The sequence below is a fragment of the Hevea brasiliensis genome, chromosome 12 (assembly GCF_030052815.1).
Source record: "Hevea brasiliensis isolate MT/VB/25A 57/8 chromosome 12, ASM3005281v1, whole genome shotgun sequence".
Lineage (NCBI taxonomy): Eukaryota > Viridiplantae > Streptophyta > Magnoliopsida > Malpighiales > Euphorbiaceae > Hevea > Hevea brasiliensis.
Window position 1 is genome coordinate 52,930,784 of NC_079504.1, and position 25,180 is coordinate 52,955,963.

The window sequence follows — 25,180 nt, forward strand, 5'->3', positions numbered from 1 at the left end:
AATGTTGACTTTTGGATAGAAAATAGGTGTATTGGTTTTAACACCCCAAACATACCACATTTTGTATTTAAAACTTGTTAGTATTGGTTGCCAATACCATTTCTAAGCTTAATGCTAATTGAACAAAATTTTCAGATTTGGTGCTTCATCTTTACTGTTACATTTGTTATTTTTACAGTGGGAATTTGAGGAAATGGTAAACATGAAAGTTGTTCCTTATTTTGTCTAGTTGAATTTCCTTTTTTGAATCACTCCATTTGGAGTTTTGTAGCTCATGTTATGGCCAAAATAAGTTTACTGTTCACGTGCACTGTTCATGCTGCACTTTTGGGTTTTGGCAGATTTTGGTCCAACTTTGGTCAGTAATTTGATCAAGTTAAGTTCATAATTTGGCCTACCTTTCTTCATATGAAATGTTCTACTATACCTTAGGTTTTCATCGGTTCAAGAATCGCCTAAATCTGAGTTTTCTAGAGAGAGTTATAGCCATCCAAACATTACTGCTCAAATGTAAATCTGCAGAGTTGCAGGTTTGATAACTCAACTTTGTTCAATAATTTGAATGGGTTAATGGCATAATTTGGGGTGATGTTCTTCATGAAAGTTGTTTGTCTATATCCTATCTTGTTGCTGTAAAAATTTCAGGTCAATTGACCATATCTATAGTGAGTTATGGCCAAATGAACAGTTACTATTCATTTGGTCAATTCTGCAGGGGCTGTTTGCAGGGTATCCGCATTGGGGCCAAGTTTTGATCCTCTTACTTTGGTCTTTTGGGCATGGTTTCTTCAGCAAAAATGTGCCATTATAAGCCTAGTTTCATGTCCAATTGGCCAAACACCAATTGGACCAACACAGCCCAAGTTATGGCTGTGTAATTGGACTGAAATTTCAGTCCATTGCTGCTGTCCTAGGGCAGCCTACACATTCACTTTGCCATGCCATTTTTCAGTCCAATTTATGGTCAACATACCTAAAATGGTCACTAATTGAACATTAAAATGTTCTTTCACAATTGCATAAGCTAAATCGAAGTTTCACTCCCAAAACCTAGCTCAACAATTTCAAAATCATCCATTTTCACTTTATTTCATCAATCTACTTAGCAAATACATATTGTGGGCAGCCCTATTACCCATTTAACTTCATTAAATTCAACACCATCAAACCATAACCATGGCTGCCAAAAATAAGGGATGGCATACCAATGTCTTTCATCAAGTTTCTTTGTCATTTAATCACCAATATAGTGCTTAAACATGAAATTGAATTGAAATTTAAGGTTTTGGTCACTAACCTCTTGTAGGGCAGATTTTTCAAAGTTAAATCTTCATTTTCTTGTACTCTCTTGGCTGCCAAACACTTCTTCTAGGTCCAAGGATTCATTTTAGTGTTGGGGTCTTAAAGAAATATGGTGAGGAAGCATGAGAAATGAAGCTTTTGTTTGAAAATCAATGGAGGGAGAAGAGGGAGAGATTCACGTTTTGGCTGAAGAAGAAGGAAACAGCAGAATTTTGGGTCCATTTGTCTCTTTTAATTGTTTAAAAAAAGACTTATTGAATGGTGATTGGTGGAGGGTATGTAAATGACATCATGTGATGTCATTATCCCTAATTTCCTTCATTTTTCTTTTCTTTTCTTTTCTACCACATTTCAATTTAATTTTTAGCAATATTTCTTCATATTTTATGTCACATTAATTATTTACTTAACTGGACAAGTCGACCAAAAATTACCTATGAAGGCGAAATGACCAAAATGCCCTCCGTTTGGCTTAACGGGTCAAAATTGTCTGCAGATTGAAAAATTTTCTAAATATTTTCTTGGCATTGTAATGCCATAGGAACTTCAATGACCCTTCTCTGGAGTCCCAAAAATTATTTTATAATTTTTCCCAGTCTAGGGCTCCTCGTTGCAGAACCGCAACTTCCCTCTTATTACCCTTCGGCAGGCAGGCTGCGTGTGACTTAGTTGTATTTTATTTCTAAAATTTTTACTAAATTTTTCTTGTCAATATTTGAGTTATTTATGGTTTCTAGCTTTAGTTTAAATATTTTTCCGGACGTTTTAGCTGTCCGGACCGACACCGGTCACCGGAACAGTTGACTGTACGGAGTTGCTACCGAGAGGGTGTTACAATTCTTCCCCTCTTATTTAAATTTCGTCCTCGAAATTTACCCAGTGTAAATAGCTGAGGAGCTAATACCTCTTTATTTCTTCACCTTTCCGTGTTATCCTACTTCACTTTCTTCTTAATCTCAATCCTATCCTCAAACAGTTATGTACTCATCCTTTTTCATCTTAAATACAGTCTCCTTCTCATCTCCATTCACTACCTCATTGTCTCTTCACTCTCTTATTCCATACCTTAACCTAAAATAAACAGGAAATACATATCTGCAATAGTGTCACCTCGACTCTTATGAATGCCATGCATGATTTGCAGTCTATCTAGGTCGAGAAACACCTAAACTACGCTCTGATACCACTAAATGTGACACCCCTTACCCGACTACAGTGTAGCCGAGCAAGTTATGCCACTCAGTGTGCCGGAGCACTCTATTTTATCTTAATTCATTTTTATCGTGGTTTTGAATATAACTTGTGAAATATAATTCATTTATTGAAATTGTAATTTATTTGAGGTTCCGAAATTTTTTAAAGAAAATCCGGCAGAGTACCGGCTAAAAGTGGAGAAAAAAAGTTCTTCGGAACCTGTGAAAAACACTTCCAATATTCATGTTCAATCATCTCAATTCCATTTATCAAAATCTCAACATTTTTCAACCATTCATTTCTCAATCATTCATCACATGTGATAATCATATATAAATTACAGATAAACATTCACTTTTCCATTTACAAACACAATTCTCATTATTTACATGAACATCAAATTACATTTCATAAGTTCATTTACACATGTGAAAATAAAATCAATTACAAAATACCAAAATGACACCTAGTGTCCTACCAATGCACTGCAGACGGTGAGGTGACACAGACACTATGCAGAACTTTGAACTGCCTTACCGAATCTGTGGTCTACTAGGCCCTCTATCCAAATCTTCAGTACCTACGCGTTGCAAAAGCGACGCGCTAAGCATAAAGCTTAGTGGTGCAAATAATACAAGAAAATATAATATGCAAATAAAAATAATAATTTCCTTGCTATTGTGTTCATAAGAAATGAATAATTACTAACTTATTGTTTAGTTGAGGGCTAATAATGTTTTATGATATTAACTTCTTCATGCATTTCGTTAATTATTTTCTTCATGATCTTGAGCTTCTTTGTATTTTTGTAATCATTCCTGATACTTAATTTTCGTATTTTCTTTAATTATCAGTTCAATCACAGTTATACTTTTCCATGCCCAAGTAACCTATCTTTGAATCGGATGGATAACGGGTCGTTAACCGACACGCGGTGCCTCGGGCCGTCATACCATGGGACGTAACGTCAACCACGTATGCAGTCAGTATGGCTAAAAAGCCATGATATCACATAATCGGCATAAAAGCCATGAATACGGGCATAAAAGCCATGAATACGGGCATAAAGCCATGAATACAGGCATAAAGCCTTTCCTTTCATAGTACTGCTAAAACAATACCCTATTGGCATGCCAAACTATCCAAACCAATCACATTAGGCCTACTAGGGCATTTTGCATTTTTAAGTTTCACAATTTTTGAATTTCAAGTTTTCATGTCACTATTCATTTCATTAGTCAACTAAAGTGTTGACTTTTGCATAAACAATAGGTACATTGGTTTTAGTACTCCCAACATACCACATGTTGTATTCAAAACTTGTTGGTTTTGGTCACTTTCTCAAAGTTTAGGTCATTTTGGCAAAAGTGCCAATTTTTGGTTTTGGTGTCACTATTCACCTCATTGGTCAACAAAAATGTTGACTTTTGGATAGAAAATAGGTGTATTGGTTTTAACACCCCAAACATACCACATTTTGTATTTAAAACTTGTTAGTATTGGTTGCCAATACCATTTCTAAGCTTAATGCTAATTGAACAAAATTTTCAGATTTGGTGCTTCATCTTTACTGTTACATTTGTTATTTTTACAGTGGGAATTTGAGGAAATGGTAAACATGAAAGTTGTTCCTTATTTTGTCTAGTTAAATTTCCTTTTTTAAATCACTCCATTTGGAGTTTTTTAGCTCAAGTTATGGCCAAAATAAGTTTACTGTTCACGTGCACTGTTCATGCTGCACTTTTGGGTTTTGGCAGATTTTGGTCCAACTTTGGTCAGTAATTTGATCAAGTTAAGTTCATAATTTGGCCTAACTTTCTTCATATGAAATGTTCTACTATGCCTTAGGTTTTCATCGGTTCAAGAATCGCCTAAATCCGAGTTTTCTAGAGAGAGTTATAGCCATCCAAACATTACTGCTCAAATGTAAATCTGCAGAGTTGCAGGTTTGATAACTCAACTTTGTTCAATAATTTGAATGGGTTAATGGCATAATTTGGGGTGATGTTCTTCATGAAAGTTGTTTGTCTATATCCTATCTTGTTGCTGTAAAAATTTCAGGTCAATTGACCATATCTACAGTGAGTTATGGCCAAATGAACAGTTACTGTTCATTTGGTCAATTCTGCAGGGGCTGTTTGCAGGGTATCCGGATTGGGGCCAAGTTTTGGTCCTCTTGCTTTGGTCTTTTGGGCATGGTTTCTTCAGCAAAAATGTGCCATTATAAGCCTAGTTTCATGTCCAATTGGCCAAACACCAATTGGATCAACACAGCCCAAGTTATGGCTGTGTAATTGGACTAAAATTTCAGTCCATTGCTGCTGTCCTAGGGCAGCCTACACATTCACTTTGCCATGCCATTTTTCAGTCCAATTTATGGTCAACATACCTAAAATGGTCACTAATTGACCATTAAAATGTTCTTTCACAATTGCATAAGCTAAATCCAAGTTTCACTCCCAAAACCTAGCTCAACAATTTCAAAATCATGCATTTTCACTTTATTTCATCAATCTACTTAGCAAATACATATTGTGGGCAGCCCTATTACCCACTTAACTTCATTAAATTCAACACTATCAAACCCTAACCATGGCTGCCAAAAATAAGGGATGGCATACCAATGTCTTTCATCAAGTTTCTTTGTCATTTAATCACCAATATAGTGCTTAAACATGAAATTGAATTGAAATTTAAGGTTTTGGTCACTAACCTCTTGTAGGGCAGATTTTTCCAAGTTAAATCTTCATTTTCTTGTACTCTCTTGGCTGCCAAACACTTCCTCTAGGTCCAAGGATTCATTTTAGTGTTGGGGTCTTGAGGAAATATGGTGAGGAAGCATGAGAAATGAAGCTTTTGTTTGAAAATCAATGGAGGGAGAAGAGGGAGAGATTCACGTTTTGGCTGAAGAAGAAGAAGGAAACAGCAGAATTTTGGGTCCATTTGTCTCTTTTAATTGTTTAAAAAAAGACTTATTGAATGGTGATTGGTGGAGGGTATGTAAATGACATCATGTGATGTCATTATCCCTAATTTCCTTCATTTTCTTTTCTTTTCTTTTCTACCACATTTCAATTTAATTTTTAGCAATATTTCTTCATATTTTATGTCATATTAATTATTTACTTAACTGGACAAGTCGGCCAAAAATTACCTATGAAGGCGAAATGACCAAAATGCCCTCCGTTTGGCTTAACGGGTCAAAATTGTCTGTACCGATTGAAAACTTTTTCTAAATATTTTCTTGGCATTCTAATGCCGTAGGAACCTCAATGACCCTTCTCTAGAGTCCCAAAAATTATTTTATAATTTTTCCCTCGGGTCTAGGGCTCCTCGTTGCGAGAACCGCAACTTCCCTCTAGTTACCCTTCGCTTGGGCACCGGCTTGTGTGACTTAGTTGTATTTTATTTCTAAAATTTTTACTAAATTTTTCTTGTCAATATTTGAGTTATTTATGGTTTCTCGCTTTAGTTTAAATATTTTTCCGAACGTTCTAGTTATCCGGACCGACACTGGTCACCGGAACAGTAGACTGTACGGAGTTGCTACCGGGAGGGTGTTACATTATTAATCATCCTCAGGCACATCCATTATTTATCTAGCCCCTAATGCTCAAAATCTCAGGCACATCCATTATTGATTTATCTTGCATTAGTTAAGTTGATCCCATTAAGCCAGTAAATATGCAAATAATTTAATGTCCTCAGGCACATCCATTATTGGCCATCAACTTATTTACATATTTACAATATCTCATGCTTAACAATTATCTTTAAGAAAATCTCTTAAATTAAATTCATCACATGCAAGTATTTAAAATTTCTCAAAATAATTGCCCCAATGGAGGGCCCATGTTATAATTACTTTAATTATACCATTTCCAACTTAATCATTTGTTTGGAAGATTTAGTGGTCGGTTTAATTACTATTATGGTCTCACTTTGCACATTATCCATTTGGCATGAATATATCATCATACATTCCCATACATCTCATGCATACATGGATAAACAAATAATATGTGTTAGTAGTATGCCCTAGAGCATATCATTTAGTATGTATCATGTACATATTTTTATTAATAAAAGGCATTTCCACTTTTCCGTTTACATAATATATTTATGTGTAATAGAAAAGGTCCATTGATATTTTGTTAGAAATATTATTCTTAAGTTGTTAAGAATATGAGTGATAATATTTCTAGCACGAAGTATCATAAATAGGTTCACAATCGAGGATACTTCATAATAAGGACATGACTTATCCAGAAAGATTGTATTCATGTTTGTTCCCAAGTTATTTATATGAGATATAAATAAGATGGAATGGTGAGTCTCATGCCATATAACAAACATGATAGGCACTTATAAATGATAAGTAGGCCGAACCAGTGACACTTATGACAAGCACATGGAGTTTACTCTTGTCAATGTTTTGTCATAAATCATATCGATGCATATAATCTTTAGACTGAGATAGCACAGTTATCTTGTATATAGGTAGTTTGAGTTTGATCTCGCTTTCATACTTGTCTTGTGTATGGGTATATGGGCATGTGTTGGCTCCTACTAGTTATATATGGAGGTAGGTGTTGATCAAGATGGAATCTATTCCTCTAAGTAAATAGAGATAAAATCCTATGTTCATTTAATTGTTCTTGATGTTTCAAGTTCTTGGCCAGAACGGATAGATTTATTCAGAAAAGAGTTTCTGATGAGAAAATCTTTTTAATCAAGAACTGGAATTAAAAGAGAACATAATATTCATAGCAAATGGAGTTTGACATAAACCATGACTCCAGATTGAGTTGGGATTTTGTAACAGAGAGATTCTAGTGCATGGTAAGATATGATTATAGGTTCATTTAAGGTAAACCTTATTACTAATTGGGTGGCCATGGCATGCTATGCTAGGTGTTAACCATGGTCTATGAGGTTCATAAAATGATTTAGAGAAATCATTTATGGTAAGAAAGAGTTCTGATGATATTAAGAGTTGATATCATGTCTCATTGCCAATTAGTGATGAGCCTAGTAAGTCACACACATGCACAAGTTATCACCTAATTAAATATGATTTAATTAATTAATTAAAGAGTTTAATTGATTAATTAAATAGGTTTGATTTGCAATTAGTTTGCAAAGTCCCTAGCATGACTTGAAACCAAATCTAGATTATTTGATGTATAATATAAGTTAAATTTATATTTAAAGTGTTTAAATATGAATTTAATTAATGAGAAATTAATTAATTAATTTATATTTGATATAAATTAATTAGAAGAAGAAAAATAATTATTTTGGGTTGAGAACTCAAAATTAAGACACAGGGGCATTTTGGTCATTTTGCAGTGTGACACGTGGCACCATGAGATGGTGACACATGGCATAACACATAAGCTTGCCAAATGTTTTTTAATCATGTAAGATGATTAAAATGAAGACTACATATAGGTTTGACACTTGGCACAATGTGATTGGGTCACTTAAACCTAGAGCTAATCAAAGGGTGACATGTGGCAAGGGTTTAATGTGTTAACCTAGCTATTTAAGTGTTGTTATGAGAAAATAAAACACAACCAGCAGCCACACTCCTTGGTCACGCCATTTTTCAGCCCTCCCTCTATTCTTCTTCATCTCTCATCAATTCAAAGAGATTAGCCATCAATCTCTTGAATTAAGAACACTAGAAATTGTTTCTAGTGTTCTGTTTACATCTCTAATCTCTTAAAAGGTAGAACTTGAATTTCTAATTAATAGAAAAGGCTTTAGAAGCTGTTCAAGGGCTGCCATAGGTGTACAAGCTAGAGGGACAACATCTGGTGTCCTGAAGATGAATCTTAAAGGCGCAAACACGCAGCAGTGCATCAAGAGGTTAGTGTAATCGTTCTTGATTTAATCTAGGGTTCTAAAATTAATCTGATTAATTTTAAAATCTTAAATGGCAAATACAGATCCAAAAACATATTAAAAGAGTTTTAATATGTTGTTTATCATTGAAATCAAATAGATAAAAATAAATCTTGCATGATGCATGTGACCCTAGGTGAAAATTTTTGAATTCAATGGTATAAACTTGTGTTTTTCACTCTTCCGTTCCTTCAATTGGTATCAGAGCCACTATATTTGCCATTTAGATTGTTGATTATATGATTTAATTGTGTGTTTGATCATGAGATCAAAAGATCATTGCTGGTTGCAAAGCAAGGTGACGGCATATTTAAAAAAAAACACCATCAATGGTGCGCATGGTTCGGCTACCATGGGTGGTTCAAGGTTTGGCTTTTAATTCTACAATTGTTGTATGATCTAAGGCCTATTCTTTGACTAATTAAAGTGTTTAATTAGTAATTTTAATCACACAATTAAATTATGATTCAAATCAGAATTTTAAAAATTGTTTGAATGTGATTCAAATCTGAATTTTAAAAGTTGTTTGAATGTGATTCAAATCTGAATTTTTAAAGTTGTTTGAATCATATTTAAATCTGATTTTTTAAAATTGATTGAATAAAATTCAGATCTGATTTTTTAAAAAATATTTGAATGTGATTCAAATCTGATTTTTTAAAAAATGTTTGAATGTGATTCAAATCTGAATTTTTAAAGTTGTTTGAATGTGATTCAAATCTGAATTTTTAAATTTGTTTGAATGAGATTCAAATTTGAATTTTTAAATTTATTTGAATCATATTCAAATCTGGATTTTTAAGTTGAATATGAGATATTCAATTTAATTTAAGTATGTATGTTTTATTTAATTGTTAAATAGTGATATGCATGATGGATGATCATGGACTATAAAAGACCAATGTGATTGAATTTATTTCTTTTATGTTTCTTTGGGATTGTAAATTAATTAATTTATTTTAATTTATTTTAATTTATTTTGGGCATGTATTATTAAGTTTGTAATAATTTTTGGGTTGTAATTTCATTTATTTAAGTTCTTGTAAATTCGCCTTGGTATGCCAAGGATTACTATGTAATATTGGATTGCAAGAAGTTCAAGGAGGTTAAGAGCATTGGTGGGACCAGTGGGAGGAATTCAAGATCAAGTGTTGATTATGTACTCCTTTCAGCAACTCTTGTAAAATGAATGAATGAAATGCACCTAGGAATGCCCTGATTCAATTCTTGGTGGCTCAGAATTGAATCCCTTAGAAAGTCTATGATCATACCATATTTACTGCTTATCCATGAATGCATGAGATGTATGGGAATGTATGCAATTATATGATATATGCATGCTAAATGGATAATGTGCAAAGTGAGACCTTAATAGTAATTAGAATGACCATAAAATCTTCCAAACAAATGATTAAGTTGGATATGCTATAATTAAAGTAATTATAACATGGGCCCTCCATTGGGGCAATTATTTTAAGAAATTTTAAATAGTTGCATGAGATGCAATTAATTTAAGAGATTTTCTTAAGAATAATTGTTAAGCATGAGATGTTGTAAATATGTAAATGGTTTGGTGGCCAATATTAGATGTACCTGAGGACATTAAAATCATTTACATAATTACTGGCTCAATGGGATCAACTTAACTAATGCAAGATAAGTCAATAATGGATGTACCTGAGATTTTGAGCATTAGGGGCTAGGTAAAGGATTGAACCTCACATGAGATGTGATGGTCAAGGAGTTGCTCACTTATAGTTTATTGTAATTCCAATAATGGATGTACCTGAGGATGATCAATAGAATTATAAGAATTTAATCACCCACTAGAAATCCATCCAACTAGGATTTCCGTTTCCTACTTTGGAAGTGTAGGATTCACTAAGTTAGTGGGAGGACCAATTTGATTAAAAGACCATAATCATTTTGGTTAATTACATGATACATTTACTAATTAATCGGTTATTTTCTGCGATTAATTTTCGAAAAAATGAGTACAAAACAACCACCACCATCCAATATCCTTGCAAGCATACTTGATCACAATAGGTTGACAGGACCAAATCTGTCTGATTGGCTAAGAAATTTGAAGCTTGTCCTGAACCTTGAACATATAGGATATGTTCTTGATTCAAATGTTCCTGGTCCCTTACCTCTAGAGGCCACTCAAGAGGAACATGATACTTTGGACAAGTGGAAGGAGCATGATAAGAGAGCTAAGTGTTACATGCTTGCTTCCATGAGTTATGAGTTACAGAAGCAACATGAGAACATGCAGAGTGCGAGTGAGATCCTCCTTCACCTACAAGAGTTATATGGTGAGCACAGCAGGAATGCTAGGTATGAGATATCTAGACAGCTATTCCGTATGAGGATGTCTGAGGGATAGAATGTTGGGGATCATGTCCACAAGATGATTCAGCTGATTGAGCAGTTGGAACATCTTGACTTCAACATGGATTTCCAACTACAGACGGATTTGATCCTTCAGTCCCTTCCTGAGTCTTTTGGGAATTTTGTGACAAATTTCCATATGACTAAACAGGAATACACCTTAGCTGGTTTACTCAACATGCTGGTTATTGCCCAAAAGAATATGCCAGGCAATAAAAGGGAAAAGGTAGCTTTGGTTGCATCTTCTTCTGCTGGAAAGTCCAACAAGAAGAAGGGCAATAAGAAAAAGAAACCTCAGATTCCTGGTCCTTCCAAGAAAATAGCTAAACATAAAAGGAAGACTAAAGCTGATGGAGGCAAAGGAAAGTGTTTCCACTGCCAAAAGGATGGGCACTTGAAAAGGAACTGCCCAGAGTATCTTGCTTCTCTGAAGGACAAGAAGGATACACCTTCGGAAGGTATGTCCATATCTTTTTATTTAGATTCTGATGATACTCATAGTTCATCTACAGCCAGTTCTCACATTTCTAATGATATACAGGAACTAGCAAACAGTAGCAGCTTGCGTTCTCAAGATATTAGAGTCTGGATTGGAAATGGCTCAACTGTTGAAGCTTTAGCCATAGGATCTAAATCTTTTTACATGTTTGGACATGTTTTGTGTTTGGATAATATTTTATATGTACCTGATGCTTTTAAGAACATCATTTCTATATCTAGTTTGACTAGAAATGGCTATGAATTTCAGTTCACTAATGATGTTTGCAATATTTATTTTGGAAATAAATATGTTCGTTCAGGTTATATGAATGATGGTCTTTATTATTTGGATAATAATGAAAAACACAAATTGAATGCAAGTGATCTAAAAGAATGCAATGCCATGGTGAAAACCAACTCAAGTTCAAAATATATTTGGCATTTAAGGTTATGTCATGTTGCAGAAGATAGGATTGCAAAATTGGAGAAAATGGGAATTCTATCCTCATTGGGCTCTGAGCCTACTCCAACTTGTGAATCTTGCCTTCAGGGTAAAATGACTAGATCACCCTTTGTTGGACAAGGGCTAAGAGCTGAAAATATTTTGGAGCTAATACATAGTGATGTATGTGGTACATTTAAAGAAATGGCTAGAGGGGTTTTCATTATTTTATTACCTTTACTGATGATAAATCAAGGTTTGGATATTTGTATTTGATGAACTACAAATATGAATCTTTTGAAAAGTTCAAAGAATTTAAATCTGAAGTAGAAAATCAAACAGGAAAGAATATTAAAGCTCTTCGATCAGATCGTGGAGGTGAATATTTGAGTACTGAATTTGATGAATACTTGAGAGAGCATGGCATTGTTTCTCAGCTAACTCCTCCGAGAATGCCACGGTGAATGGTGTATCTGAAAGGAGAAATCGTACCCTATTGGATATGGTATGTAGTATGATGAGCTATACTGATATGCCAATCTTCTTTTGGAGATTTGCATTAGAATCAGCTTTGTATATTCTGAATAGGATTCCATCAAAATCAGTTTCTTCCACACCTTATGAGATATGGCATGGAAGAAAACCAAGTCTTAAGCATGTTAAGATTTGGGGTTGTCCAGCTTATATCAAAAAGCTGAACACTGATAAATTGGAGACCAGATCAGAAAAAGGTCGATTTGTTGGATATCCAAAAGATAGTTTTGGATATTATTTTTATTTGCCTACTTCACAAAAGGTTGTGCTAAGTAGAGATGCCACATTTCTTGAAAAACAGTTTGTTTAAGAAGGAGGCAAAGGAAGGCAAATAGAGTTAGAATTGGGAATTCGACCAACCAGCGGTCGGATGGATATAGATCCATCTAGTCAACCAATACCGTTGATGAAACATCTATAGCGGTTCCTCGTAGAACAACTGAGGGTATCTCACCCACAGTGAGATATGGTTTTCTTCATGAAGAAGAACAAGAGTTGTCTACTCATGAAGAAGTAGATCATGGAGATGATCCACTTACCTATGAAGAAGCTATATCGGATATAGACTCTTCAAAATGGATTGATGCTATGAAATCGAGATTGATTCCATGTATAAGAATCAAGTTTGGGATCTTGTTGACCCACGAAGGTATTATACCTATAGGGAACAAATGGGTTTTCAAGAAGAAAATTGGTTACGATGAAAAGGTAGAGACCTATAAGGCAAGGCTAGTAGCGAAAGGGTTTCGCTAAAGGCAAGGAATCGACTATGAGGAGACTTTCTACTTTGTTGCCATGCTTAAATCAATTAGGATTTTATTAGCAATAGTGCATACTATGATTATGAGATTTGGCAAATGGATGTCAAAAGCGACTTTTCTCAATGGATACATTGAAGAAAACATTTTCATGGAACAACCTAGGATTTGAATCCCAAGATGGTTCCAAGGTATGCAAGCTAAAGCGATCCATTTATGGGTTGAAACAAGCTTCGAGGAGTTGGAACATCCGTTTTTGATGAAGCCATTAAATCCTTTGGTTTTATAAAAACAGAGGATGAGCCATGTGTATATAAGAAGGTTAGTGACAGTGCTATCACTTTCCTTGTCTTATATGTGGATGACATCGTTGATGGGTAATGACACAAGTATGTTGTGACTATAAAGGTATGGTTGTCAAATACATTCTCCATGAAAGACTTAGGGAGGCAACCTATATTCTTGGAATTCGCATTTATAGAGATAGAGCGAAAGAATAATTGGTTTATCCCAAAGTCTATACTTGGAAAAGGTGTTAAAGAGGTTTAACATGCTTGATTCCAAGAGAGGATTGTTACCAGTGAGACATGGTATCCATCTTTCTAAAGAGATGTCTCCAAAGACACCTGAAGAAAGAGATAAGAAGGCCAGGATTCCATATGCTTCGGCTATTGAAAGTTTAATGTATGCAATGTTGTGTACTAGGCGGATATCGCATATCTTTATTAGTTTGACTAGCGGTATCAATCCAATCCAGGTTTGGAACCTTTGGATAGTTGTAAAGAATATTCTTAAGTACTTGAGAAGAACTAAGGATTTATTCTTGATTTATGGAGTGGAGACTTGCAATTGGATGGTTATCACGATTCGATTTCCAATCGGATATCGATGATAGAAAGTTTACCTCTGGATATGTGTTCATTTGTAATGGAGGTGCGATCGGTTGGAAGAGTTCCAAGCGAGCACGACTACAGATTCTACTACTGAGGTGAGTATATTGCTTCATCGAATCTTGCAAAGGAAGTTGTTTGGATAAAGAAGTTCGTGCCAGAACTTACGATAGTTCCTTCCATTGAGTCGTGGTTCCACTACCTTTGTGATAACAATGGAGCGATCATACTGAGCTAAGGAACCAAGGTCTCACCGTAAATCCAAACACATAGAAAGGCGCTACCACATTATCAGAGAAATAGTTGGGCGAGGTGATGTAGCCATGCAGAAAATAGCATCAGCTGAAAATCCAGCTGATCCATTCACTAAGCCTATGTCACAGACTCAGTTAGATCGATATCTTGAGAAGATAGGTCTAAGATATTGTAATGAATGGCTCTAGTGCTAGTGGGAGATTGTTAGTAGTATGCCCTAGAGCATATCATTTAGCATGTATCTTGTACATATTTTTATTAGTAAAAGGCATTTCCACTTTTCCGTTTACATAATATATTTATGTGTAATAGAAAAGGTCCATTGATATTTTGTTAGAAATATTATTCTTAAGTTGTTAAGAATATGAGTGATAATATTTCTAGCACGAAATATCATAAATAGGTTCACAATCGAGGATACTTCATAATAAGGACATGACTTATCCAGAAAGATTGTATTCATGTTTGTTCCCAAGTTATTTATATGAGATATAAATAAGATGGAATGATGAGTCTCATGTCATATAACAAATATGATAGGCACTTATAAAAGATAAGTAGGCCGAACCAGTAACACTTATGACAAGCACATGGAGTTTACTCTTGTCAATGTTTTGTCATAAATCATATGAGTGCATATAATCTTTAGACCTGAGATAGCACAGTTATCTTGTACATAGGTAGTTTGAGTTTGATACTGCTTTCATACTTGTACTGTGTATGGGTATATGGGCATGTGTTTGCTCCTACTAGTCATATATGGAGGTAGGTCTTGATCAAGATGGAATCTGTTCCTCTAAGTAAATAGAGATAAAATCCTATGTTCATTTAATTGTTCTTGATGTTTCAAGTTCCTGGCTAGGACAGATAAATTTATTCAGAAAAGAGTTTCTGATGAGAAAATCTTTTTAATCAAGAACTGGAATTAAAAGAGAACATAATATTCATAGCAAATGGAGTTTGACATAAACCATGACTCCAGCTTGAGTTGGGATTTTGTAACAGAGAGATTCTAGTGCATGGTAAGATATGATTATAGGTTCATTTAAGGTAAACCTTATTACTAATTGGGTGCCCATGGAATGCTATGCTAGGTGTTAACCATGGTCTATGAGGTTCATAAAATGATTTAGAGAAATCATTTATGGTAAGAAAGAGTTATGATGATATTAAGAGTTGATATCATATCTCATTGCCAATTAGTGATGAGCCTAGTAAGTCACACACATACACAAGTTATCACCTAATTAAATATGATTTAATTAATTAATTAAAGAGTTTAATTGATTAATTAAATAGGTTTGGTTTGAAATTAGTTTGCAAAGTCCCTAGCATGACTTGAAACCAAATCTAGATTATTGGATGTATAATATAAGTTAAATTTATATTTAAAGTGTTTAAATATGAATTTAATTAATGAGAAATTAATTAATAGAGATTAATTAATTAATTTATATTTGATATAAATTAATTAGAAGAATAAAAATAATTATTTTGGGTTGAGAACTCAAAATTAAGACACAGGGGCATTTTGGTCATTTTGCAGTGTGACACGTGGCACCATGAGATGGTGACACATGGCATAACACATAAGCTTGCCAAATGTTTTTTAATCATGTAAGATGATTAAAATTAAGATTACATATAGGTTTGACACTTGGCACAATGTGATTGGGTCACTTAAACCTAGAGCTAATGAAAAGGTGACATGTGGCAAGGGTTTAATGTGTTAACCTAGCTATTTAAGTGTTGTTATGAGAAAATAAAACACAACCAGCAGCCACACTCCTTGGTCACGCCATTTTGCAGCCCTCCCTCTATTCTTCTTCATCTCTCATCAATTCAAAGAGATTAGCCATCAATCTCTTGAATTAAGAACACTAGAAATTGTTTCTAGTGTCCTGTTCACATCTCTAATCTCTTAAAAGGTAGAACTTGAATTTCTAATTAATAGAATTCAAGGGCTGCCATAGGTGTTCTTGGTGTGGACAAGCTAGAGGGACAACATCTGGTGTCCTGAAGACGAATCTTAAAAGCGCAGACACGCTGCAGTGCATCAAGAGGTTAGTGTAATCGTTCTTGATTTAATCTAGGGTTCTAAAATTAATCTGATTAATTTTAAAATCTTAAATGGCAAATACAGATCCAAAAACATATTAAAAGAGTTTTAATATGTTGTTTATCATTGAAATCAAATAGATAAAAATAAATCTTGCATGATGTATGTGACCCTAGGTGAAAATTTTTGAATTCAATGGTATAAACTTGTGTTTTTCACGCTTCCGTTCCTTCAATATGGTATGATCATGGACTTTCAAAGGGATTCAATTTTGAGCCACCAAGAATTAAATCAAGGCATTCCTAGGTGTATTTCATTTATTCATTTTATAAGAGTTGCTGAAGGAGTACATAACCAACACTTGATCTTGATTTCCTCCCACTGGTCCCACCAATGCTCTTGACCTCCTTGATCTTCTTACAATCCAATTACATTGTAATCCTTGGCATACTAAGGCGAATTTATAAGAATATGGACTTTAAAGTCCTCATGTAACACCCTATGTTCGGTAGTGCGTTCTACTGTTCCAATGACCAGTGTTGTCCGGACAGCTAGGATGCCTAGAACTACACTTCAATATGAGTGAGGAGACATAAAATAATGAAATGTAAGAAAATAAAATACAAGAAAAGCAAAGGAAAAATAATAGTGAAGAAATGCATTCATGTTAAGCGAGCCGAGAACCCTAGCGATGGGTGACAGCACCGGGAAGTCACGGCATAAACCGTTGACTAGCCCTGGACCGCGGGGAAGTCTGGAAAATATTTTTAGGACTTAAAGAGACATCAATTGAAGTATAAATGCCATTAGAAATATCAAAGAAAAATTAATTAATTAGTACAAAGAAAAGTGAGAAATCGAAAAACGGACAAAACCCGGTGTTACCGAAAAATCGAGAATGCAACCCGAACAGGGGCATTGGGGTCATTTGATACCCCGAGTTCTCTTTTGACCTAAATGTCCCTTAAAAATAAATAATATTACACTTGAAAAATGTCATGAAAAATTAAATTAGGGGTACCTAATGTAAATAGCCAAAAGTGGAGTATAAGTTGGATAATTAGCACTTAAATCATATTTAATTATTTTATTTGGTGAGTGGACCACTAAGGATTTAAATTATGCATTAAGTGGGAAGATTACCTCCACTCACACTTCATCTTCAACCTTAAAAATCACCATTGCCGAAATGAACTCCAACAAAATCCTCCCATGGCTGCCCCATTTGCATGCCACACTCCACCCATTTTCAAGTTGATTTTTCCTTACTTGTCTTAAGAAATTTTGATCCCCACCTCACAAGGAAGAAGTAGATACCAAAATCAACGGAGTTTAGTGAAGATTTAAGAAGCCTCATCCATAGGTAAGTTTGAGTTTTTGATTGTTGCTTTGTTAAAGTTTGTAAGGATGTTATGGGCATTTGATTTATGGAGAGATTTTGAAATTTTGGTGAATTGTTGTTATGCACTAGTTAGGTATCCATGGTAACTTAAGAATTTGAATTATTTTCACATGCATTTGATGGGTATTAGTGTTTATTAAAGTAAATCAAAGTTTAGTAAGTTAGTTATTGATGTATGTTAAATTGAACACTTGAATTGGAAATTTTTGTTGAATTTGGAATTATATGTGTGATTGTCTAAATGGACAGCCATGGGATTGTACACTAAATGAAATATAAGTACATGTATTGTGGAGAATTAACTTTGGCTAATGTGATTCAAAATTTGGTAAGTTAACTTCATGTATGTGGAATGGTGACCAAGTGAAAAATTTGAGTTTGAAGACAATTATGGAGGTGTACCATTGTGGCAGTTTGTTAATTCTTGAAGAATGCTGGAATTCATGCTTGGTTTATGGAATAATGATGTTAAATTGTGTTGGTTATTATGGCAGTTTGGGTATGTGTGTGATGGTGTGAAGTTGGACATGTAAAAGTGTTATGGTTAGGTGAGTGAATTGTTGTAAATTTGGTTTGAAAAATTCTACACTTTATGGTGTATGTTGAATGTAATTGTAAGCTGCCAAAATGACCTATAATATGTTGTGAATTATGTTTAGGTCATGGTACAACCAGAATTGGCTTGAATGTTGAGTTTGGTAAGTGTTAAGAGTGATCCTTGATGTGTATGAAAGAAATGCAATAAGGCAGTTTGTGTTTTAGGCCTAGAACTTTAAGTGTGTGCCTCCAATTGGTATGAGACCAATTGGAGGTGAGACTAGACACAAAATTTGCTAACTTTCATGAAGGAAGCATACCAAAATTCTGCTTGCAAGGTAGCTTGAAAAATGACCAAATCCGGATTAAGTGCAAATAAGGCCTGAAAATTGACCTTTTGGGCAGCAGTTAGTGCTTAGGCCATAACTCACTCAACACAGGTCCAATTGACCTGAAATTTTGACCATAAATAGTTAGGACCCATATCTACAAGTCTTATGAAGACACCAAAGCCCAGAAATGACCATAAGCAAGTCAAACAGCTTGCATAAGTTCGGGTCCAAAAACTGGCCGAACCAAAATTGACCTAAAGTGACCTAAAGTGACCAATTTTGATGCAATTTCACCAGCAATAGTAAAATGTCCATAACTTGGTCTACATAGCTTAGAATAAACTGAAATTTTGCCCCGCATGCAATAAGACATAGATCTACAAGTTTGTAGTTTTGACCGAAACCTGAAAACCGAGGGAACTAGGTCATCCGGCTAGGTCAAACTAGTATCTCGGAATCCAGCAAATTACAACAAAATGCAGTATACACAGAAATGAACTTGGTAACATGTTCCAGCCCTAAAAGACTATCGAATTTTACATGTTAGTAACATTAAAACCTAATTTACCTAGAATGCATCGAGGGTCGACATATTAGGTTGATTAAGCAAATAATAGCATTCAATGAATTACTTATCAAGCATTATCGTTAGAGACAGTTTAATTGAGTACTGAAACACTTCAAATTGTGTTTCTTAGTTAGCAAAGACTCAGGAAAAGGGAAGGAAACACTGAGTCAAGACCAGGAGACAGTTATCAGAGGTTTGGGCACAACAGCTATTTCTCTTGAATTTTTTTTTTCAATTGAAATGAATTATGACTATTTGTACATTATTGTTTTAAATTGTGGAAATGTGTTTGAATGGATACTTATTGCTTGAAAAACATTGTAAATGGTTTGAAACTATGAAAAATTATTTGAATGATATTGATGGATACTTATTGATTGAAAAGCATTGGAAATGATTTGAAACCACAACTATCATGTATATTGATTGTATTCCTCGCTAGCTTGTCTAGTGGGACGAATTGAATTCCCTCTCTGGCTGAAGTGTTGAGGTGTGTGCCTGTTAAGGATGAATAGAATGAGTACTCATATTTTTACTAGCTAGCAATGTTATTCCTCATTAGTCATCGACTTTTGGGACGAATTGAATACCTCATTAGCCATCGGCTTTTGGGACGAATTGAACCTTGGAACATGATTAAGCTGTGTGTGATTTATTGATAATTATTGTGAGATTGTAAAACGAATTTAAATTCTTATTGACATTCACTGTCTTTTGAATTTAACTATATTTTGATTTTTGAGATTTATTGTGATATTGTGTTAAATTCCTTATGACATTAATTGTCTTGAATTTAACTATGATTTTACGTATCCATCATTTATATGATTTATGAATTGTGATTTAAAGTTATATTTGGTTAATGTTGTGCACCACTGAGACATTGTCTCAGTGATAGCTTTCATTCTCGCCGCAGTAGACAGACAGAGCGCAAACAGATTAGGCTGCTAGTACATTCAGCGAGAGATTATTGGGTATAATGAGTATACCACATTTTGCATTTTATACTGTAATGTATGACCACTGTATGTATATATTGTTCTTTGTTTTGAGCAGTTGTAAATTAAAATTGTACATTAAAGTAGTAAAGTAAATTATGAGATATTTTGGCTTGTAAAATTTGTACTATATTTCTTTATCTCAGCCTTTGAAAAATTATTGTGGATTGAGTTGAAAAACATATTGTGTTGAATTTTGTTGGAGTTTGAGACTGAGGAAAATATTGAAGTGCTTTTTTTTACAGGTTTCCTGAAGAACTGTTTTATCAAAAATACAGATGGCACTCTGCCAAAATTTTTACAGAAATTCCTAATAATTCAAATGTGTTAGTTCTATCACTTCGGTTCAAAAAGTTTTTAACACCTGTAAATAGTGCTCACCACTGTAAAAAAAGAAGTAAGAAAAGTTTTAAAATCCCTTGTAGTGTATTTAATGGGTTATCAGTAGACGAAGTTGGTAATTCATTAGGTATACTATGGGATCATGTTATGCCTTACAGAGGGGTAGGGTGTGACATGTTTTAGTGGTATCAGAGCTAGTTTTTAAATTCTATTTTCACCTGTTACTTGAATATTCTTTCTTCATAGTATAACTGCTCAATATCATTGTTTGATACATACAGTACATTACATTATAAATATGCACTAACGGGAGAAAATCTCCTTGTGTTATTTGCTCAGGAGATCTAAGATCCTCGCATTGACTATGGAAGAGGGTGATCATTTAGTCGATCAATCTATAGAGGCTGAGGTACAAGGGGATGCCCCAGCCCTACACAATGTCAGTGGTTCAGTAGCATTAGCCCTCGCAGCATCGCAGCTTCGCTCGCCGTCTTCAGATGGTCGCAATGTTCCAACAAATGGCCGGTAATGTGCCTACTCAAGTCCCAATGCAGACACGATGGTACAACCACGCCTCTCGCTAGGCAATATGATAAATTGATGAAATATGGGGCTACAGAGTTCAAGGGGACAGTAGATCCTCTAGAGGCTGAACAGTGGTTAGAGAGGATGGATAGGGTATTCAAGAAACTGCATTGCACGGAGGACTCAGATTTGAATACTCAGTATCTGTGCTATAGGGGGATGCTTATGACTGGTGGAAAACCATTCCCCACAGTCTGGTAGAACCTGCAGTGCTAACATGGAGTGACTTTCTCAGGGAATTCAGACAAAAATATGTCCCTGATGCTTATGTAGACCAGAAGTTGCAAGAGTTCCTAAGTCTGAAACAGGGAAGCAGATCAGTGGCTGAGTATGAAAGAGAATTTTCCCGCCTAAGCCATTATGCAGTGAGTCTACTTTCTACCAGCAGGGCGAGATGCAAAAGGTTTGAAACTGGCTTGAAGCCCAGTATTAGATTACAAGTGGTCGGATTCAAACACACTAACTTCTCTAAACTTGTTTCTCAAGCCCTATATTTGGAAAGAATCGAGTCTGAAGCAGCTCCTGAGAAAAAGAAATCAGAGAAGACAGAGAAAGAGGGAAAATCAGTATAACAGAGTTCCAATGGTCTTACAAGAAAGAGGAAGAATCATGGGGGACACAGCAGAGGTGGCAAGAAGTCTGGTAGGGGAAGATATTTAGGACAAAAGCCTCCTCTATCTGGTCAGCAGAGTACCAGAGGTTCCTACCCTCCCCGTCAATGTGAAACATGTAGAAGAAATCATGGTGGGATATGCTATAAGGATATTGGAGCCTGTTATAAATGTGGAGGCACAGGACACTTTGCCAAGGACTGCACCAGTAGTCGTAGAGTTGGACCACCTCCTACTACTGCAGAAGGGTCAGTTCAGAGCCCTATCACCAGAAGTTCACAACCACACAGCAGAGGTAGAGGCAAGGGTAGAGGTAGCCCAGCAAGCAGCCAAGGCACAGTAAAACATTCAGAGCAAGACAGTGCTCCAGTCAGAGTCTATGCAATGAGACAGAGAGAAGAGGCCGAGACATATAATGTTGTGGCTGGTACCTTCTCAACTTTTAATCAAGATGAGTTTGTATTATTTGATCCGGGTTCTACCCATTTTTATTTGAGTGCTAGCATCATTGATTGCATTGCTGTTCCATGTACAAAAATGGACTTTGAGGTGCTAGTAACAAGTCCGCTAGGACAGGAGGTCAGGGTTAATAGAATGTATAGAGATTGTCCTTTGGTGATCTAAGGACATACTTTCCTGTCTGATTTCATTGAAATGCCCTTCAGAGATTATGATATCATCTTGGGCATGGATTGGTTAGCTAAGCATCATGCCATGATTGACTGTAGGCTGAAGACAGTCACTTTTGGTCTCCTCAAGATGATGTGGTAATACATGGGGAGAGGCAGTTATTGCCATCAAACATCATTTCGGCTGCACTAGCCAGAAAAATGATCAGAAAGGGGTGTGAAGCATACTTGGTGCATGTGGTAGACACCCAAGTGGGGAGTCCAGCATTGAAGGACATCCCTACAGTATATGACTTTCCAGATGTGTTTCCTGATGAATTGCCAGGATTACCTCCAGAAAAAGAAGTGCAGCTTGAAATTAATGTTATGCCTGGTGTGGATCCAATCTCCATAATACCATACAGAATGGCACCAGCAGAGTTGAAGGAGTTGAAGATACAATTGCAAGAATTACTTGAAAAGGGCTTCATCCGCCCTAGTGTGTCACCTTGGAGAGCACCAGTGTTGTTTGTTAAGAAGAAGGATGGTACTCTCCGCTTATGTATTGATTACCAGCAGTTGAATAAGGTGACAATAAAGAACAGATATCCATTGCCTCGTATTGATGATCTGTTTGACCAATTGAAGGGTGCAGCTGTATTCTCCAAAATTGATCTACGATCTGGTTATTATCAGTTGAAGGTGCAAGAGCAGAGTATTCCAAAAACTGCTTTCAGAACTCGGTATGGCCACTATGAGTTTCTAGTAATGTCATTCGGGTTAACAAATACTCCAGCTGCTTTTATGGATCTGATGAACACTATCTTCAGACCATATCTCGACCAATTTATGGTGGTATTTATTGATGACATTTTGATATACTCGAAGAATACAGAGGAGCATGACAAACATCTGTGGATTGTACTGCAGACTTTAAGGGAGAAACAGCTACACGCCAAATTGTTGAAGTGTGAATTTTGGCTGAAAGAAATCTCCTTTTTGGGACATGTTATGTCAGCTGAAGGGATCAAGGTAGATTCCAGCAAGGTAGAAGCTATCCTTAATTGGAAGCCGCTCAGGAATATCACAGAAATTCACAGTTTTCAGGGTTTAGCTAGATATTACCATCGATTTGTGAAGGGGTTTTCTATGTTATCTTCTCCACTGACCAAACTGCTTCAAAAAGATGTAAAATTTCAGTGGACAGATAAATGCCAGCAAAGTTTTGATGAGTTGAAGAGGTGTTTAACTGAAGCTCCAGTCCTCACTTTACCTACTCCGAGTAAAGAATACACAGTTTATAGTGATGCTTCTCACAATGGGTTAGGCTGTGTACTGATGCAAGATCGAAATGTCATTGCTTATGCATCACGTCAGCTGAAACCGCATGAGAGGAACTACCCAACACATGATCTGGATCTAGCAGCTATTGTTTTTGCTCTGAAGATCTGGAGACACTATTTGTATGGGGAGAAATGCTACATTTACACAGATCACAAGAGCTTGAAGAACTTAGGCACCCAGAAGGAATTGAATTTGAGGCAGAGGAGATGGTTAGAACTCATTAAAGATTATGATTGCTTAATAGACTATCAGCCAAGGAAAGCAAATGTGGTGGCTGATGCCTTAAGTCGTAAAACTATGGCAAGTCTCAGAGTTTCTCCTTTGTCCATGGTATATGAATCGAAAGCACAGCATGCCGGTTTAGAGATTGATGATGAGGGACAGACAGTAGTTGCATGGCATGTACAGCCAGTGTTGATTGATCATATCAGAATGTCTGCTTAGAGTGATGAAAAATATCAGAAGCTACTGAAAGAAGTCCAGCAGGGCAAGAAACCTGAAATTTCTGTGAAAGATGATGGTTTATTGCTACATCAGGGCAGAATGTGCATTCCTAGTGATGTGAAATTGAGACAAATCATTATGAAGGAAGCACATTAGTCTCCTTTTGCTATGCACCCTGGTGGAACTAAAATGTACAGAGGGCTGAAAGAGCATTACTGGTGGATGGGTATGAAGAGAGATATAGCTGAATTTGTTTCCAAATGCCTAACTTGTCAGCAAGTAAAGGCAGAACATCAAGTTCCAGCTGGTTTATTACATCCTTTGTCAGTACCAGAGTGGAAATGGGAACGAATAACTATGGATTTTGTTACAGGACTCCCAAGGACACAGAGTGGTCATGATGCAGTATGGGTTATAGTTGACAGATTGACCAAGTCTACTCACTTTTCGCCAGTTCGGATGGACTATAGCCTGGAAAGATTGGCCAGATTGTACATATATGAGATTGTAAAATTGCATGGAGTGCCAGTATCAATTGTGTCTGACAGAGATCCTAGGTTCACTTCTAGATTCTGGGGTAGTCTTCAGAGAGCCCTAGGAACTAGATTGAACTTCAAAGACAAAGATTCCACCCATGCATGCATGGCCACCCGAGAGGGTTATTCAGATATTGGAGGATATGCTACAGGCTTGTGTGATTGAATTTGAAGTTAGTTGGGATACACACTTGCCTTTGATTGAGTTTGCTTATAACAACAGCTATCAATCAAGCATTGGGATGCCTCCATATGAAGCTTTGTATGGCAGAACGTGCAGAACTCCCTTATGTTGGGATGAAGTAGGTGAAAGGAAGATGATTGGGCCAGAAATTGTTCAGCAGAAAGAGGAAAAGATCAGATTGATCAGAGATACACTCAAGGCTGCATCAGACCATCAGAAGTCCTATGTTGATCTGAAGAGAAGAGATATTGAATATGCAGTGGGTGATAAAGTATTCCTCAAAGTTTCTCCTTGGAAAAGGATTATGAGATTTGGTAAAAAGGGGAAACTGAGTCCTCGTTTCATCGAACCATATGAGTTTTTGGAAAGAGTGGGTCCTTTGGCATATCGGTTGGCATTACCTCCGAAGTTAGTAAGGATACACAGTGTCTACCATGTGTCCATGTTAAGGAGGTACAGATCAAACCCATC